The sequence below is a fragment of the Aquila chrysaetos genome, chromosome 20, assembly GCF_900496995.4.
Source record: "Aquila chrysaetos chrysaetos chromosome 20, bAquChr1.4, whole genome shotgun sequence".
Lineage (NCBI taxonomy): Eukaryota > Metazoa > Chordata > Aves > Accipitriformes > Accipitridae > Aquila > Aquila chrysaetos.
The window spans coordinates 14,949,039-14,966,553 of NC_044023.1; the positions used below are offsets into that span (position 1 = coordinate 14,949,039).

Below are 17,515 nucleotides of genomic sequence, written 5' to 3' on the forward strand. Positions count from 1 at the left end.
CTGCGGCTCTGCCCAGCCTTGGCCCATGCTCATGTCCCCCCCCACCCTCTTCTCCTTTACATGTGAGCCCCATCCATCCCCAAAGGGGCCCTCCCCGGCTCTGTGCCTGCTAACGGGGTCTTGCAGACGTTCTGCAGCATGATCCTGTTTCTCAGAGATGCTCCCAATCCTGGGGACCAACTGTGGGTGCCCAGGATGACCAGTGCAGGCTGTGGGACCCACCACCACCTGGGAGCCCATGCCTGGGGCTAAATCACAGTGTGTGCAGGGCCAAAAAGCCCGGTTTGGAGGCTGAGGGAGCTCTTTACCTCTGCTTTGTTGATGCGGGCAGTATTGGTGGGTATGACCCTGCCCGGCAGAGAGGTGCTGCCGTCCTTGAGCTGATGGGTCTTCCCCAACTGCCCTTCCCAGGGACCATGGAACCTCCACCAGGATTTTACCAAATCCCACTTTATTACCCCAATCTCCTTGCAGGAAAGAACATCTCCACTTTGCAATAGAGTTGGACTGAAGATCCAGTCAGGTGAGTAAACTGAAGAAGGCCTCTCTGCTCAGAGCAGAATACCATGTAAACCCTTCTAGTTTGGGGTGTGCACTATGTTCTGCTTTATTTTGCATGCATAAATACGGTGTCCTACATGTGATAGCCACGGCTGCAGGCTGTGTTTCTGGTCCTTGAAAAAGCAATATGTTTCCTTCACCTTCCTGCTGGAGCCTTAGCTGCAGTTTTCTGCAGCTGGGTGAACGACCGTATTTGTGTCTGTCATCAATTCCACAGTCTGTTATTTAAATTACAAAGCTCATTCTTTGCATCAGTATATGCACAGCAAGTTAGCAATCTATGCATAAAGTCCCAGCAGGCAATGATTGTCTCCTAAGGAAGGCAGAAGTAAAGGCAGCCCACTGGATTGACAGAAATATCGCTGAATTCAGATGCGTTCCTGGAACAATTGGTTTTCTTTCAAAGAAAGTTGCCGTTAACACTGTTGTGACTAAGCATGGGTGAGCGGGGTGTTGAAAATTAGGCTGCCAGCACAATTATAACGTGGTGTAAAAAAACCCCCAGTGTCATCAGCTTGTTTATGACCTCAGTAAAAACAAGCCCCAGACCTGAACAATTATGCTAATTCTGCTTTGATTTACAGCAATGATAACCAGCAAATGCGCTGCCGGAGCTGCCTGATGCGTGTGCCGGCGGAGCAGGCAGGGATCTCATGGGGCTTTCTGCAATGTTTTTCCTTAATGGTTCATTAAGGTTTGGGTTCTGGTTAGCTTCGCTCCTCCTTCGGGCATCTCCTCCAGCTGTGGGTAAGGGCCATGTGAGCCCACTGACTCGTCTTTACTAGCAGGGCAGAATGGGGGTGTGGGGAGCTGCACCCTATGAAATGGGTTACCAGCGATCTGGGTGAGCTGGCAAAGGAGACAGGACAAATAAAGGGGTTTTTAAATTATTATTATTATTTTACTTTTTCTTTAATTGCAGACCATAATAGGGCTGCTCTCTCCTTGGCCTGGGCAGCGGCCAGGCAGGGAGACAGAGGAGACTGTTTCAGCCCTGTTTTGCCTCTGCGGTGTGGTGTCTTCAGGACACTGCGGTCTCTCAAATGTGCAAGTCGGAGCTGTTCTGGCCCTTCCTCAAAGCCTTGAGCAGCTCCAAGAGTGATCCCCTGCCCCACCAACAGCTCCTGGGGCCGGCGGAGCCATCGCTCTTTGCCCGTGAGCATGGTGGAGACAGCAGGAGCACTTTTGGTCCTCTAAAGGTGCTGAGCCACCTGGATTTTTGAGCTTACTGTGGATAAAAAGGCTGTTTTCACAGAGATTGCTGGTTAAACTTTCAGTGGATAAAAAAGGAGCTAGAATTTAAAAGTAACTGAGCCCTCCCAGACCATTTCCAGGTATCCTCGCAAGGGAAAGCTTTGGGGTCTTGCCGTTCAGCGGGAAGGGTCTGAGGGGGGGTGTATGTGTGTGTATGTATATTCTACCTCTATACACACATGTATGCGCACGCATGGGCAGGAGAGATGCCGTGGGGGCTCTGAGCTCTTTCTGCGTGCCCCAGCCAGGCTCACTGCGGCAGGCAGCACGGGGCTTGTGTAGGGGCCAGGCTGCGGGTCCGAGCGGGTAAATCACCCCGGGGACGCCACCTCCTTGGACTTACTGTGGCTAAAGCCTCCGCGGGCACCGGCACTCTTCCCAGTGCTTGTTTGCAGCGCTGCCCTAACCGAAGTTCATGGTCGCTGACCTCTGCGGGGTTCAGCTCTATTCTGTCTTGCTCAAATAAATCGGAGAAAGCTGCTCCTGCCCTGGAGAGCCTGCAGATGGGGAGCAGCATCCCCCGGCCATGCTGCTGCAGCTGAGCCTGCGTGCCCGTCTCCCCACCCTGGGTGCTGCTGAGCGTTTGGAGGAGCCCCCCCTTAATACGCCAGGAGTAATTTTAACTCTTGGAACAATTTCTGGTTCCCCGGTAATGGTCTTTCTTCTTGCAGCAAAGCAATCTGGGAAAGGCTACCCTTCACTCTCATGCTTTAAAGTGACTTTTTTTTCCTCTGACATAAGGGTAAAATCACAAAAATGAATGCTGTAGTTTTTGTTGTTTGGGGTTTTATAATGCAATATATTTTGGCTGGTGTGAAAGTTACACTGGCTGGATGTAGCTCCTGCACGCTTCGCCAATCAGTCTCTGAGTGATAAGATTACAATAGCATGTCTTAGTCTAATGAGTTTAAGCACAAGCAGTTACTATTTCTAAATAAATATGTGCTATTAAGTGCTATCAAACTTCTACAGAAATTATTAAAACATTGGCTGAAAAACATCATAAAAGGCTGAACTCTTACCTGGGAAGTGGCACATAATGCAAATCAATAGAGCTGCATTTCTTTACCACTTTATTGACTCACAAACACGCAGCTTGTAAGAGTCCTTCAGGATCCTCCCCCCTCCACAGCTCTGTTTTATTTCCAAATACCAACAAAGGAACATTTTTCTCCTCAAGGTAATTGCATAACTTCCTTCTGTTTCACACTCAAAAAGCACCCATGCAAGTCAATGGACCACAGAGCATGTTTAGATATCTCTTACCCTTCGCTAATGATGTTCAGTAGATCAATCAGGGGGAAAGAGTAATTTCTTTTTTTTTTTTTTTTTCCCTTATAGAGGATCTTGATCTTTCTCTGAGGGGAATGACCTTGACTTGGTAATGCAGCTAAACGGGGAAAGCTGTTTTGCTATTCAAACTGAATTTAGACTAGCTAAACAAATAGTAGGCAAAAGAACAAATCTTCTCCCTTAAATAAATCTAAGATATTAAGACCTGGCTTTGTAATGATTGTAGTCTAATACACAGCTTTCTGAGAGGCGGTATTTTTTTCTTTTTTGCCTGTGTCTCTAACCTTGAATGTTCCATTCATCTCTGTGGAAATGCTTCCTTTTTGCTATACATTTTGTGCACACAAAGAACAATTTAAAACTTACATGGCATGGTCAACCAGAGATACCTAACTGGCTCTTTGGAAAACATGAATTGTGCTTTTTTTTTTTTTTTTTTTAATACAAACACAAAACAAGTCAGTGGCACCACATTAATCATTCAAGCCGATTGGAAAGTCTCCAAGCACCAGCTGAGTTTTAAAAAACAAAAACAAACAAAACCCCCACACACTTTGATAAGAACCAACTGGGAATGAGATTTTTTTTTTTTCCCCTAAGTTTCAAAAAGAACAACGACAAAAAACAATTCGAAGAATTGGCAAGAAAACAAATTGAACTATCATGGCCGGTTGTAAGGGCCGTGCTTTGGCTCTGGAGAAACGATTCATAAATATTCATTAGCCTGGGGAAACATGAAAAACAGGATTAGACTTATTCATGGGAGTTCATCTTTAGGGTCAATGCTAGGGTGAGAGAGCCAAGACAGGCAAATTGCAGTTTTATAACATATTTCCTGGGACAGACAAGCTCTGCAGTCTTCTCTCTTAAAAACAAAAGGAAAAAAAAAAACCCTCAAAAGACAACAAAAAACCATTTTCGCTTCTTTACCCAGCAGAGATGCTGTCTCAGCTCAGGCCTGCCCCATGGGTGATGCATACCGTGTGTCCCCAGGTGCCGTGCCATGGGACAGCCACGGCTCTGGCCGCGTGTCCCGGGGGCTCTGGGTGGCATGTCCCCAGGGATGGGTGCTGGCCTGTCCCCGCAGACCACGGCACCGCTCCCTGTGCTGTGTTTGCCCCGTTCTGTGGTTGCCTTGGCCCGTTCGCCCCCGGGATGCGGGAGGGTCCCCCGTGCTGCTCAGCGCTCAGGCTGAGCGCCACATCCAGGCAGTCCTGCGCTTGGTGGGGGATTGGTGCCCGTGGCACGAAGTAGCCCTGTGCAGCAATGGGGTTTTTACCGTAGAAAAATCTCCTACAGTTTTGAAGCTGGCAGGGTTGCTCCCAAAGTCCTTCCACACAAAGAAGTCGGTGCACAGCGGAGACCTAATGAGCTCAAAAGGCAGATAGGATGGGAAGCATCCACGATGCTTCCAGGAACCACCCCCAACTTACCAGGGGAAAAGAAAAGGACTGTGACCTCTGGCAAGGCGGCCAGGAGCATGAAGATATCCATATGCCACCTATCCGCTAGAGGCTGAGATGAAGAGAAGCGAGTCTCGGGGAAACGTAGCCAGGTCCAGATGATAACTCAGTATTGCAGGACTTGGAGTCACTGCCTTCCTCTGCTTCCAGGGGAAAGGCTGTTCCTCTGTTTAATCCTGCATCCGTTGGTTGCCTGTTTAGAAGGTGACATTGGTATTGCCTGTTGCCAAATGTATATGTAATTTCTTAGCGATTGCTCTCCACTGCCGGGATGGATGGCTATGTGCTGCCATGAGACACAGAGTGATATTAGCAGCAGAATTGTGGAATCCGTGAGTGAGCCCCCGTACTCATATTAAAGGAAAAATACAGCATGACCGTATGTAACATACATTAGGAAATTTAGCAGGCTGATGACAACTAGAACAAACTGAAAAATCAGACCTCCACTTATCCACCCTCTGCAGCACACAAAGTTAATCATGCTCTAATGCCGCTGAAGTGAGGAGATAAGTGATTTTTTAGTGACTTTATCCATCATCAGTTCAGGACAGATACACCGTTTGTGATTCCTACACTTAGAATCACAGGATCATGGAGTCATTTAGGTTGGAAAAGACCTTTAAGATCATTGAGTCCAACCATTAACCTAACACTGCCAAGTCCACCACTAAACCCTGTCTCTAAGCACCACATCTACACGTCTTTTAAATACCTCCAGGGATGGTGACTCAACCACTTCCCTGGGCAGCCTGTTCCAGTGTTTGGCAACACTTTCGGTGAAGAAATTTTTCCTAATGTCCAATCTAGACCTCCCTTGGCACAACTGGAGGCCATTTCCTCTTGTCCTATCGCTTGTTAGTTGGGAGAAGAGACCAGCACACCCCCCCCCCCCCCCCCAACCCCCTTTCAGGCAGTTGTAGAGAGCGATAAGGTCTCCCCTCAGCCTCCTCTTCTCCAGACTAAACAACCCCAGTTCCCTCAGCCGCTCCTCATAAGACTTGAGCTCCAGACCCTTCACCAGCTTACTTGCACAGAAGGGCATGATCCTCAAAATCCAGTAGCTGGGAGAAGATGTCGGAGCCTTACTGCCAGCACACCGGGACTGGGAAATGCAGTATACCTTGCAAAGTGTGAGTGAGGAAGTACTGCCAAAGAGTCTTGCCAGAAATTGCACAGGTTTTGTAGAGAAATAGGGCAAGGATGAAGCTGAATTTAGGAAAACAATAGCTATAAATATTTTCTGCTTTGCTATAAGCAACAAAACCATAGAAGCAAATTGGTTAGTCTGCAGGATCCAGCTGTTAAATATCAGCTTTCCCAGCTCCAGTGGGAAATGCTTTGCCTCATGGTAATAGGGATACTGTAATATTGCCTTGCATTTTTGTCTCTCCTATGTCTGCAGAGTCATTCCCTCCATCTTTTCGGTTACTACTGTCATCTCTGGTGCCTTTTAATATGCCAAAGTAACTCTTAGCAGAAGCACCAGAAGCTGAGGGGAAATTGGGCTTTCTCACCCTGAGCCTTTTTGTGCATCGTTTTCTGTTTGCTGATTATTATCTTGAACAAGCAGAATCCTGACAAACCAAGGCAGGGAAAGGGGCGTTCATGTTACTTGAGCTTTTGTACCTTCCCCGCGTTGTTTTCCTCTGCTAGCTGAGTTACAAAGATACAATCACGGTGCTTTAATACTCTTGCTCTGGAGCGAGGGATTTCCAGCTCCCCAAGGAGGATTTCACTGAACAACTCTAAGCTTGATGATGTGGGAAGGCAGGGGCTGCGGGACAGGCTGTGCTATGCTACAGCTTTTCTCCATTTTGATTAGAGCTCATCACGTGCTGAGGATAACTTGCTGTAAGGGGTAACCAGCCCACAGCAAGACAGTGCCAAATGACCGATTGCCCTTTTATTATAAGAGGCCTTAAACCTCTCCTCAGCAGTGGGTCCCCCTGAGTCTGTCTTTTATCCTAAGCCAGGCATCCCACGGCTGTTTGGGTACAAGGGCCATGGAAGCAGCATCCCGACTCAGCCCGATGGGGAGCTGCCGGCTTTTGAAGGGCACGGCGCTGCTGTTTTCTCCTCCTGCACGCTCAGGCTACAAACAGGGAGTCTGGGGCACTGTCCCTGCCCACTCTGCGCTTGCTCCAGTCTCTTGCTGTTTTCTTTTTCTTGCCCTGCATTGATACTTCCTTCACACTTCTGCTAGTCCTCAATCACCAGCAGCCAGGGCATTGCAGCTGTCTATATTTTAACTTAAAGTGAGTGGCATCTTTTCTCCTGGCAACAGGCTGCCTTGCTTTCTTCCCCTCTCCTTCGATAAAAAGTGACAAGTGCTCCTTCACAGAGCAGCGCAATCAAAGGAGCTGCTCAAAGAGAGCTGACAGTAAGTTGTGCGCTGGCTGCAAGCTGTTTTACCGTGGGACCGCTTAAATAGCATTCACATCTTTCCCATCTCTCTCCCTCATGTGACAGTGCCTTGCACCCTTTCTGATGATATCAGAGCTTATCTCATCATGGCTTATCTGAATAATCAGCTCTGGGGTTTCTAAACCATCTCGGAGGGATTTTTTTGTGGTTCTGCAAAGCTCTCCAAAATGTGGTACGATGCAGCCGAGAGCAGTGCCAGAGGGCTTTGCTCCCTGCTCTGCCCCTCAGCACCCTGATAATGGCTGGGGTCAATATATAAGGAGCTTTTCTAACCATTTCAGGATGCACTGACGTGTGTCTTTAGCACTGATTCAGGCAATCACAGACACTCTTTGGATGGAGGATCGCATCTTACTGAGTGCCAGCGCTGCCTAGCAGCAAGGGAGCCTCTCAGCAGTGCTACAAATCAATAACGTCTGTAGTTCTCCTCCAAATTCCCTGGAGCCAGGGAGTTTACCTCTCCCCTGTCTTCATCTTCAGCAGTCTTCCTCAGCACTGGTGGGCATCTGTTACCCACTGTCTCGGTGCCAAGCATTTGCAAGTCTGTGTTGGAGGCATCTTGATTGAAACTGCTAGTGTTACTGGTAGCAGGCTGACGATGAGCATCTGTGTTACCCAGCGTAGCTCCGGTCTCAAAGGGAGTGTTTGTCAGGCTTCTTTCGGTTTGTAATGGCTGCTTTTTCAGTATGGCAGTCGATTCAGCAGGCATCAGCGTAAGCATTGATGGTGGATATGGCTGCTCCCCTCTGCTCACCACTGTGGATATGGGGAGGGCAAAGTCAGTGTGATAGGAGCACAGCTTTACGTTAAATGCATGCTTAAATTCCACCCAGGGTAAGGCTGCTTTTTGTAACCTGGCCTTGTGGTTAGGAAGGGGAATGGCTGCGTGTGCTGGGACAAAGCCGTCGCTGGTGCGGAGGTGTCACCAGGAGGGCTCGGCGCTATTGCTGCCACAGCTATGGAAGGATGGAGAGCTCAGGGATGGCTTTTTGTCTCATGCTGAAATCTGAGTCTGCCTAAATCCCACTAAATTCAGTTTTAATTGGTTTGGACCAAGTGCATTTTAAGAAGAAGTTTTCAGTTCAAAAGAAGTCACCACGTCTTCCAGCCTGGTCTGCTTTATATCACCGGCCATTTCGTTTTGGCCTGTTTTCCTAGAGATAACCCAATAACGTACACTGGACTCCAGCATATTGCCAAGAAGGCATCGGTCTCAGTCTTCCTGTGTTTTGGTTTTTTTTCTTACTTGTATCTACAGTACGTTTCAGTGAGTTATCACTTTCACTGTTTTTTTTTTAACCCCTCTAATTTAAATGAATGTGGCTTTAGCTAACAGATGTACATTGGTAAGAGCATTAGGAAGTTCAGAAAAACTACTTTGCAAAGATTCTCCTTCTGCTGCTGTGCTAATGAAACTGAAACACTCTTCCTTGCAGTGGTCTGTGTAAGATAGCTGGACTTTTTACATTTCGTAATTAGTTTCTGGATGATTATCTATTAATATTTTCATGGTTGATTCCACGCCAATGTCTGCTTTTGGCCAAGGTCTCTTTTGGCCGTATTATTTTGCATATTTGGACTAAGCTCCCGAAGAACACGCTGCTTTTGCTGAAATCAGGGAGACTGCACTTGCTGAGCAGACTGGGGTAGCAATTTGGGAACTTCGATAATTAGTCATTCGTTTCCAGAAGTCTGCTTTATATGGCACATAAATGTGAACTAACCTTTAGGAATTCTCTGCAGCTCTGACACCTAATATCAAACTTACACTTCTCAACAGGATGGAGAATGTATAATTTATGAGCTAGTGAAGTATCTTTAATTAAACCAGTATTTTCTAAATTTTGACTTAATTTAATTTTAATCTAACAGAAAGAAGCAATCTGAGTCCAGCCAAGGTTTTCCTTAAATACCATCCTTGTTATCTGGGAGGCTTCAAATCAAGTAAGATAGATGATTTTAATTTCCATGTTCTCAGTGTAACACTTGGGGTCAATGTTTGCATACTTATCATAGGCAGTTTACCATCGACAACCACTGTAATTGTTCAACTTTTCCTTGGTGAAGACCTGATTGACTATTATGCACTGTATTTATTATGTCTCACACTAAAATATAGATGATTGATTATTCCATTATTCTATTGACCAAGGCTGTAACAAGGTGTGACAAATATGTGCCATTACAGTCCATAACCAACTGTGGAAGGTAGTGCAGTCAGGTAGGAGAATTTTAATGCGTGTGACTTTCTGGAAAGCTTTAGCAAACTTTCAGGACACTGTATTTAAAAGACTTTACCTGAATGAATGTTCTTCATTTCTGCTAGGTACTTTCTAAGGATAAAAGAAAAGATAACAGGCCCTGATCTGAAAAGCTTAGAATATGATTGAGAGCCCACTGGAGCCAAGGGAAATTCTTCCAATGACTTGCTGGGCTTTGGCAGGGTCCTGAGGGTAATATCTCTGTTTACTTCACTGAGAGTTGTGTCAGCCCCTGAAAAAATTATCATTTGTTAACTGCATTCAAATGTGCAGAGAAAAAAGTGTCTTCCGTCACTGATGTAGCACTTTAATGTGAATTATGTGCACATATCAAGGGGACTTATAGTTGGAAAGAGAAGAATCCTGTATTTTAAAGCTCTTTATCTGCAGCTTGGTATTTGAAATGCATAATTTAATTATCTTTGAACTCCTTTGTTCCTCCTTAAAATAAATCATGTTTAATTTTCCTTTTAAATATCATGCATTGATGGACGCAGCACTGGGGATCATGGTAACAAAATGGTGTTGAACCAGCTATTGGAAATTAGTAGTAATAAACAATGCATTTGCTACCAGTCTGTCATATTAATTAGTCTTCAGAATGCGTCAGTGCTTTTCATTTGTATTTAACGTTGCCTGAGCTTACTGCCAATTAAATACAATGTTGTTATCAAATCAACTCACACGTGATTACATTGGATTAATGTGGTTATTTTCTTTGATCCACTATAATTAAAAATCACAGTTGTGATTTTAAACAAGTGTAAAAATATAATCAGTTTGCATACGCAGCTGCCTTTTTCTTCTAATTTACTTTAATAATGTTTGCCTCTAATTAACAGTTGTGGAAGTCCTGGGCCCCATTTAGAGCTCAGAGGAGACAGCAGCATTTTGCAAGTGCTGGGAGAAGCCCCCCCCCACACCTGTGCATTGTCCTCGTTCCCTGCCCAGCCGCGGTGGGCGACGTTTTCGAGCGAGATCTATGGCAGTTCAGTCCCCAAATCCTCAAGGAGAGCTCATCAGCCTCGAGCCGAGAGAAAATGCCACCTTAAAACTCAATACTGTTTCCCTTGAAGCCTGACGGCTGAGTCTAACCAGCCGTCTGCACCGTGCCTAATTCCCGGGGAGGCTCTCGTCGCTGCGAGCCCTGCGGCGGGCTGCGCCGTGCAGCCTTCTGCTCCCCACAGGACCCGCCACCCCAGCGGTTACACAGCCAAGAGGAATACGGAGACACGGGCTCGTGCAAAATGGGCAACCGCGACACGCTGAGAAGATGCGAACGCCTGCACGCCGGCCCCAAATAACCAATGTACCCAGCCCTGGGTTTTCAGGCTTCAGCTTTTCACTGAGTAGGAGGTCTTGATTCTGGGACCTGCCACCCAGCTGGCATAACGAACAGGCAAAATGCCACTGCCCAAACCAGAAGGATGCTGTTTACCGTCGCTACCCACTTCTCTGCTGCTGACAGACAGGACCCAGACATCAGAAAGGCTGGACGAGGCTGCTCTCCTGTTGGAGCAGAGAGAAGTAATCAGTCAAATCACTGCGGCACAGAGAGGGATGCTGCCCCATCTCCCGTCAGGCAGCAAATGACTCATTGTGTAACAACTTCAGTAAAGGGGTATTTTTTTTTCTCTTTTTTTTCCTCTTCCACTTTCAGCAGGGAAACAGAGATGAATTTTTCAAGAGGCCACCAAGGCTTTTGTTTGGGAGCTTTGCCTCCCGGGTCTCCTAAGGCCACTGAGAAAGTCATCACTTGAATAAATGTCATCAGCAGTCACTCTGGTGCGGCTGGAGACCAAAAGCATTGCTGCCTCTTCAAGAGGCGTAGACATGGTGAGCAGCTGGTGAGTTGTTATTCACTAGCCTGATTTAAACCATGTGTGAACCGAGCAGTGCTGGATCCTGCAGGAATAAGTCAACCCTGGATGCTCACCACCTCCGATCACCCAGCCCCTTGTATCCCCGTTGTCCGTGCCAACCATGGCGGTAGCGTACAGCAAGGACATCACCACCATGCAGCCCCCCAAAACACTGCTGCCTGCAAGAGCATTCTCCCAACAAGCAGAAACAAATAGAAAAGTGCTTTCATACTTTCTGCATCATTTCCACGTGAGTGACGAGCAGTAAGCACCACGTTTGCTGAAAGTAAGTTGGCCACTTCAGCTGAGTTTTGCCCACTGCCATGCTTCATCAGATGCCATTGCAAAGGTCTGCGCTACACGAGGCAGAGTTTGCCTGTCCCACTGTGTGCCCTTCCTCACCAGTTCAGAAAGCAGATGAGAAATAACTAAGCAAAGAATTAAGCTTGAATGAGTGGAAGTTAGCGAAACATGAGCCATGCCTTGCTGGCCCTTCGGTAAGTAATGCACAGTGTTCTGCTGAGGTAGGGCTCTTTGTGCACATAATAAGTAATGTTCCAGTGAGATGAAACCACAGGCTCCTGATTCAGCTGATATTTCTGGCAAATTGTTGACCTATTGCAGTTTATTCAGGATTTTTCTAGTCTTGGTAGAGCAGCTCTAACAGCGACAGATTTGTCATGCTGTTTCTAACAAATATGCAGTTTTTGTAACTCTGAAAGTTATAATATCTTGAAGCACCCCAGATAATAATTGCCTCTGGGCTCTGCAGTAGCACTCTGTGTTTATAGGCAAGGAAAAGAATTAATTAAATATTAATTAATAGGATTTAATATAGCTGGTGCTAGCTTGTGTCATAGAATAACTCATAGGGACAATTTTAATTTCACCTGACATATGTATATTGATGATTTCTCTCCTGGGCTGGAACCAGAGGACTGTGCGGCTGCGCTGCGGGCGAGGAGAAGGGCAGCCTGGCTAATGAAAGGTGGCTGCGGGGAAAGGGTTCAGCGGAGCTGCTTGCCACCTGGAAAAGATGTAAAGGGGAAAGCAGGAAAATGGCCCTTCTTTCTGTTCACCTTGAGAAGGAACAAATGCAGAAACTGTCTCCTTGCCTGGCTTTGATGCAGTGGGCTTGATAGAGAAAAACGCTGGGGTTTTTTTTGAAGCAGTTTTCCCTGCTTTATGGTAGCACAAGCAAAATTTTAGTCCAATTTTGGATCTGTTAAAATTTTGAGGAATTTTTGGAGTTCCTGTGAAGCTAACAAAACATAAGGGTATTGCTTATGTCAGTTCAAAGAGGAGATGTGTCAAATGGAGTGACAAAACCAAATGCTAGCTTGTGCTTCGGCACCTATTAAACCCAGCAAGAGGCTGTGATCAAACCCCTTCTCTGAGTGTTGCTAAAAGGCTTTTATTAGCAGAGAGATGCAGCCTGTGGGGACCCGTCATACTGATGTTTCCCTGACAGGGGTCAGAGATCAGACAATCTACTACAGCGCTGTATGTCCAAGTTGTCTTTCAATATCCTTTGGCCTCACATTTCATGTCACGTTAATGCTTTTCTCCAAACCACTTGTATTTAAGGTGAATCTTAGGCTGGACCTTGTACAAGCCCGTAGGTGTGTACCAGCAGTTGGACTTTCGGTGATTTTGGGGGGCTTGCAATCGCAGCCCAGATGATCAGGCAGTGCATGGCTCACCCTTGGCTGCCTTGGGGTGGATCTCCAGTGTAGCTCAGCCTGCATGGGTGAGGATGCTTGCAGACAGCTGAGGTCTTGGGAATTGCTAATGAAACCAACTGCTCTGCCAGCAAACTATCCCGAGTCCCCCACTGGCTGTGTAATTAAAATGGGGACCGTATGGGTGTGAAGTTAATGCTGTATACATAATGTATCTGTCCCAAGGTAAGCCTTCACATCTGTTCTCTGTAAAACTGTAGGTGCAGGATATAATTAAGCGAGTGAGAAATAGTTTGAGCAGAACGCAACGTTGTCCACCAGCAGCTCAAACTGCCTCTTGCTGCAACAGCCCAGTGAGTCTAACCAGCCAGAGTTAGAGCTGGCGTAAAAACAGGCGGTGGCTAAAAACATTTGTGGGTTTGGCTTTTTTTTCTTTTTCCCCTTTATTCTGTCACTGAGTACAAGCAGAAACTTCAGTCTGTAAATGCCACCAGTTCTCCATTTCACACTGACGTTCCCAGGGACAGCAGAACTGCCTGTAAAGTGTCTGTCACCCAATGAAAACTGGAAAAAAAATCTTCCAGGCTTCTGCACACCCTTGTCACTCGTAAATAAGCTGTCACTTAACCCTTGCCTGCCCTCCTCCTCCTGCTGCTGGAGTTGAAGATGGTGAAATTCTTGCCTCAACACCGCTGCTCTTCTGGGTGTGGGCAGTTCTGGGACAGCTGCTAATGAGATAGAAAAGGCGAGGGGGACACTTTCCCTGGCATTTTAAGAATGTGTCTGGAAGTGCTTTTATGTTGGGGGAGCCAGAAAAGCTTACCCAAAAGATTTGCAACCATAGCTAAACACTAAAGTACCCACCCAGGCCTTTCTTCCTACCTCACCTATTTTTTTTGTTAAATGTCAGTTCGCTTGTCAGCCTCCGGCTGGGGTTTTGATGTTATTTCCTCACTCCTTTCAGCAGGATCCCTTTGCCAGAGAAGGAGAGAAAGGCCACGGCGTGACAGCTCCTCCTTCCCGGTCGGGACCGCGTGTGTGAGCAGGGGGCTGTGACGGTCGGACAAATTATAGTCAATGTCTCAAACATTCGTTAAAGAACTTTGGTGGAGAAAACGGCCTCTGTAAAAATGCTGGAGTTTTGTGAACAGGACAATGTGGCCGGAGGAGAGGGCCCCCCGGAGGGTGGGACCGCGCTTCTCCAAAGCCGCAATTCCTTATCTTAAGTGACCAGGAGAAGGAGCACAGCATATGCGGGCCTGGAGGAGGAGGCCCCACGGAGGATGGGACTGGTGCTTCCTATCTTAAGCGGTCATGCCAGCAGAAAAAAGAGAGGCAAACTCTGCGATGAACCCCCCCCCCCCAAAGCTCTCCGACCGATTCCAGAGAACCCCGGGAATGGGACTCTGCGCATGTCGAGACCATCGACTAACACGCTATAAAAGAAGGGAGAACGAGTTCTCAGCGCGCGCCCTCCAGAACTGGATCTCTACGCTGGCTGGACCAACGCTGGACCCAGGACTGGTGAAACCCTTTCCTTCTCTCTTTCCTTCTTTCTTTCTCTCTTTCTCTCCCTCCCTCTTTTTCTTCTCTCTTTTCCACAGGTCCCTACACCTCATCCTTTTAAACATAAACCGTTGACCAAGTCTGAGACTAGGAGTGGACCTAGCCGCCCCTGGGCTCCTCTCTGAGAAGGAGTCCAGAAAGCAAGGGGGTCTGCTCTGAACCTCGTGACTCAACGGGAGGGCTCTCCTTCTGACACAGTTTCATGTTCCCTTTTCCATTTCATTTTTCTATACTTCCCTTCTCTTCTCAAACAGCTGGCTTAACGACATGTTGCAAGGTTCATATTGATAAGTTCACTTGTACTTGGGCAAGGTTATCTAGGTTGAATAAATGTTGATTGTTGTTTGAACTCCCCTGGTGTCGTTTCACCTTAATTCTGACAAAGGAAATCCACGAACCTGAGTCGCTCCAACTCTGGGACGCGACATCTTAATTGGCGTCACGGACAGGATTTCCCTTGTTGGAAGGGAGTTTCTAATGTGATACCAGACCTCCACTCAGAGAACGAGCGGGGAGGATCTGGGAAGGATCTCTCAACAATAAGTTGGGAGGGATCCGAGCAGCGGCAGACACAGGGGCCCAGGAAATATCTGTGTCTGACTGTTCCCCTGTTTTAGAGAGGCTAACTGCCTATAGGGGATTTCCCTTGTTGGAAGGGAGATTCTAACGGGATACCGGACCTCCACCCGGAGAACGGGCGGGGAGGATCTGGGAAGGATCTCTCAACAATAAGTCGGGAGAGATCCGAGCAGTGGCAGGCATGGTGACCCGGGAAATATCTGTGTCTGACTGTTCCCCTGTTTTAGAGAAGCTAATTGCATATAAAGCCCGCCCTTCCCCACAAGGAGTAGCCTGGGCACGAGACCACTGGCATGACTCAAAGCCATTGTAGGAAGAATTGAGAAGCTAGCAAAAGAAGGCAGGTTTCGCCGGGAAAAGGGAAGGCTGTAGTGTGTGCAGTTTTAGGGGCCGCACTCGTAGCAGCCCAGGAAGACAGACAGGAAACAATGAAAGCTGAGCAGGCAGATAAGGAGAAGATTCAGTCCCTGCAGGATTTAGTTAAAGTCCTGCAAGAGCAATTAACTGCTGAGCGTAATACAACACAGCGGCTTCATGCTGCCTTGGCTGATGCATTAGATCGGGAAAGAATTTACGAGCCGAGGTGGATGAACGATCTGACCCTGGACTTAGACCTGCAAGGTCTAGAGGTAGTTCAGGTGAAACAGCAAAATCTTTATACCCAAATCAAGAGTTAGAAGGTACCAGAAAAGTTTTTTACCCTGAGGATGAAGAGATAGCAATGAGGCCATTAATTAAAACAGAAACCGATAGACAATGGCCAAAATGGCGGAGCACCACACGTGACCATTAAGACGATACCATATTCCGCCACTGAATTATCTAAAATTCAGGAAAAGTATATCCGACTAGCAAAGGAGACTGAAACAGAATATGTGTGGAGGGTGTCATTAACTGGTGGCGACCGGATTTTATTGTCAGAAGATGAAGCCCAAGGATATTGGGGCCTGGAGTGTTCCTAACTACCGATGATCCTAGGGAACCATGGTCTCTGACGCAGCGGGCAGCTTACTGGGCAGGGGGAATAGACCAAATGGAACGAGGGAGAACCAACACGGATAGACACCCCTTCTATAAATCAGTTGACTGAGAGCTTACAGAAAACTGCTTGTCTCCAATTAATGCATGATAGGCGATTAGTGCCACAACAGCCCTCTCCGATGTTGTTAAATGCCAATCCCGATAGAATGACTCCTCTAATCCGAGGTTTACCAGATTCTTTGAAATTATATGCTGTCCAGCTGCAGGATAGATTACGTGATGCGATAGCACCTAGAGGAGGCAGGCGGAATGCAGGAGGGGTCCTGACCTGGGGAGAAGTGGCACAGGAATTGGTTAACTACGGCCGGAGAATGGGTCTCACAAGGAAGAAAGCAGGGCTAAGCCTGCTATCCGCCCGAATAGAAGGACCTGGCCGACCTCCCCCATCTAAGACTGTAAACACGAAAAAGCTGTATGGGGGTCAGCGAAACTTGTTGTGGGGCAGAAGGGATAGAAAAGGGAATTCCCCGGGACTGTGATGGATGGCTTGCCCACCTCTGTCCTAGAAAAGTTGGTCCTAGGGTGGAAAGACAAGAACAAGGAGCCTCCTCATACTGAGTTAAACATTCAAGGCTATAAAGGGGCGAATCCGCAGTTGCTGGCAACTCCCACTCCCCAAAGCACCTACTGCCCCAGAGGAAGGTATGACTGTCCGCAGGACGGGAAACTAGACAGGCCGTCCCCAGTAAGTGAGCCGGGGGACGGCCAGTGGTTTATTTAAGGAGGCTCACTGAAATAAGGACAGGAGACCTGTTGATTACTTTTCCCCTTGGTCCCTTTAAGACCCCAGTAACTTTTTAGTTGACACGGGTGCTCAGATGTCAGCACTCCGGGCGGATGTTGCTAACCGCAATGGAATAATTGCAGATAAGAAGCAGATATGGGTCACAGACGTTTTTGGAAGCTCCCAACCACAGCCGACAGCTAAAGTTAAATGCTGGCTGCCAGGGGATTCATCCCCTGTTGAGGTTACTATGATACTAGGTCCTCTACCCACCAATATTCTAGGACTTGACCTCTTAAAGGGCCGGTCATGGGTAGACTCTAAGGGAAGAGAATGGAAATTTGGGTGTCCCGCAATCTCTGTGAGGCTTTTGCAGTCTGCACCAACTCTTCCCCCCTTCAAAGATAGTTAATGTCAAGCCTTATGCTTTGCCTTTGGGAGCAAGGGAAGGGATCACTTCAGTGATAACTGAGTTACGGGAACAGGGGATAGTTATTCCTACTCATTCACCCTATAATTCCCCAGTATGGCCGGTCCGCAAGCCAAATGGGAAGTGGCGACTGACAATTGACTATCGACGCCTGAACGCTAATACTGGCCCATTAACAGCTGCAGTCCCCAATATAGCAGAATTAATTGCAACCATACAAGAACAGGGTCACCAGATTTTAGCAACCATTGATGTGAAAGACATGTTCTTTATGGTTCCCTTGCAAGAAGCAGATAGGGACCGCTTTGCCTTTACCTGGGAGGGTGTACAATATACATTTACACGGCTTCCCCAAGGCTATTGCCACTCACC

General features: G+C 47.3%; 1 long non-coding RNA gene across 3 annotated transcripts in view; it reads left to right on the top strand.

The window, feature by feature from the left end:
- The first annotated feature begins 474 nt into the window (after positions 1–474).
- The window catches only part of LOC115353661, a 32,903-nt gene continuing 15,862 nt past the window's right edge, over positions 475–17,515 (top strand). For 2 of the 3 annotated variants that reach the window (XR_003927659.1, XR_003927661.1), the window contains exons 1-2: positions 8,758–8,942; positions 10,102–11,618. This is a non-coding gene — a long non-coding RNA (uncharacterized LOC115353661). Of the gene's footprint in view, positions 524–8,757; positions 8,943–10,101; positions 11,619–17,515 lie in introns of those variants that run through there. The other variant, XR_003927660.1, reaches the window with a different exon arrangement.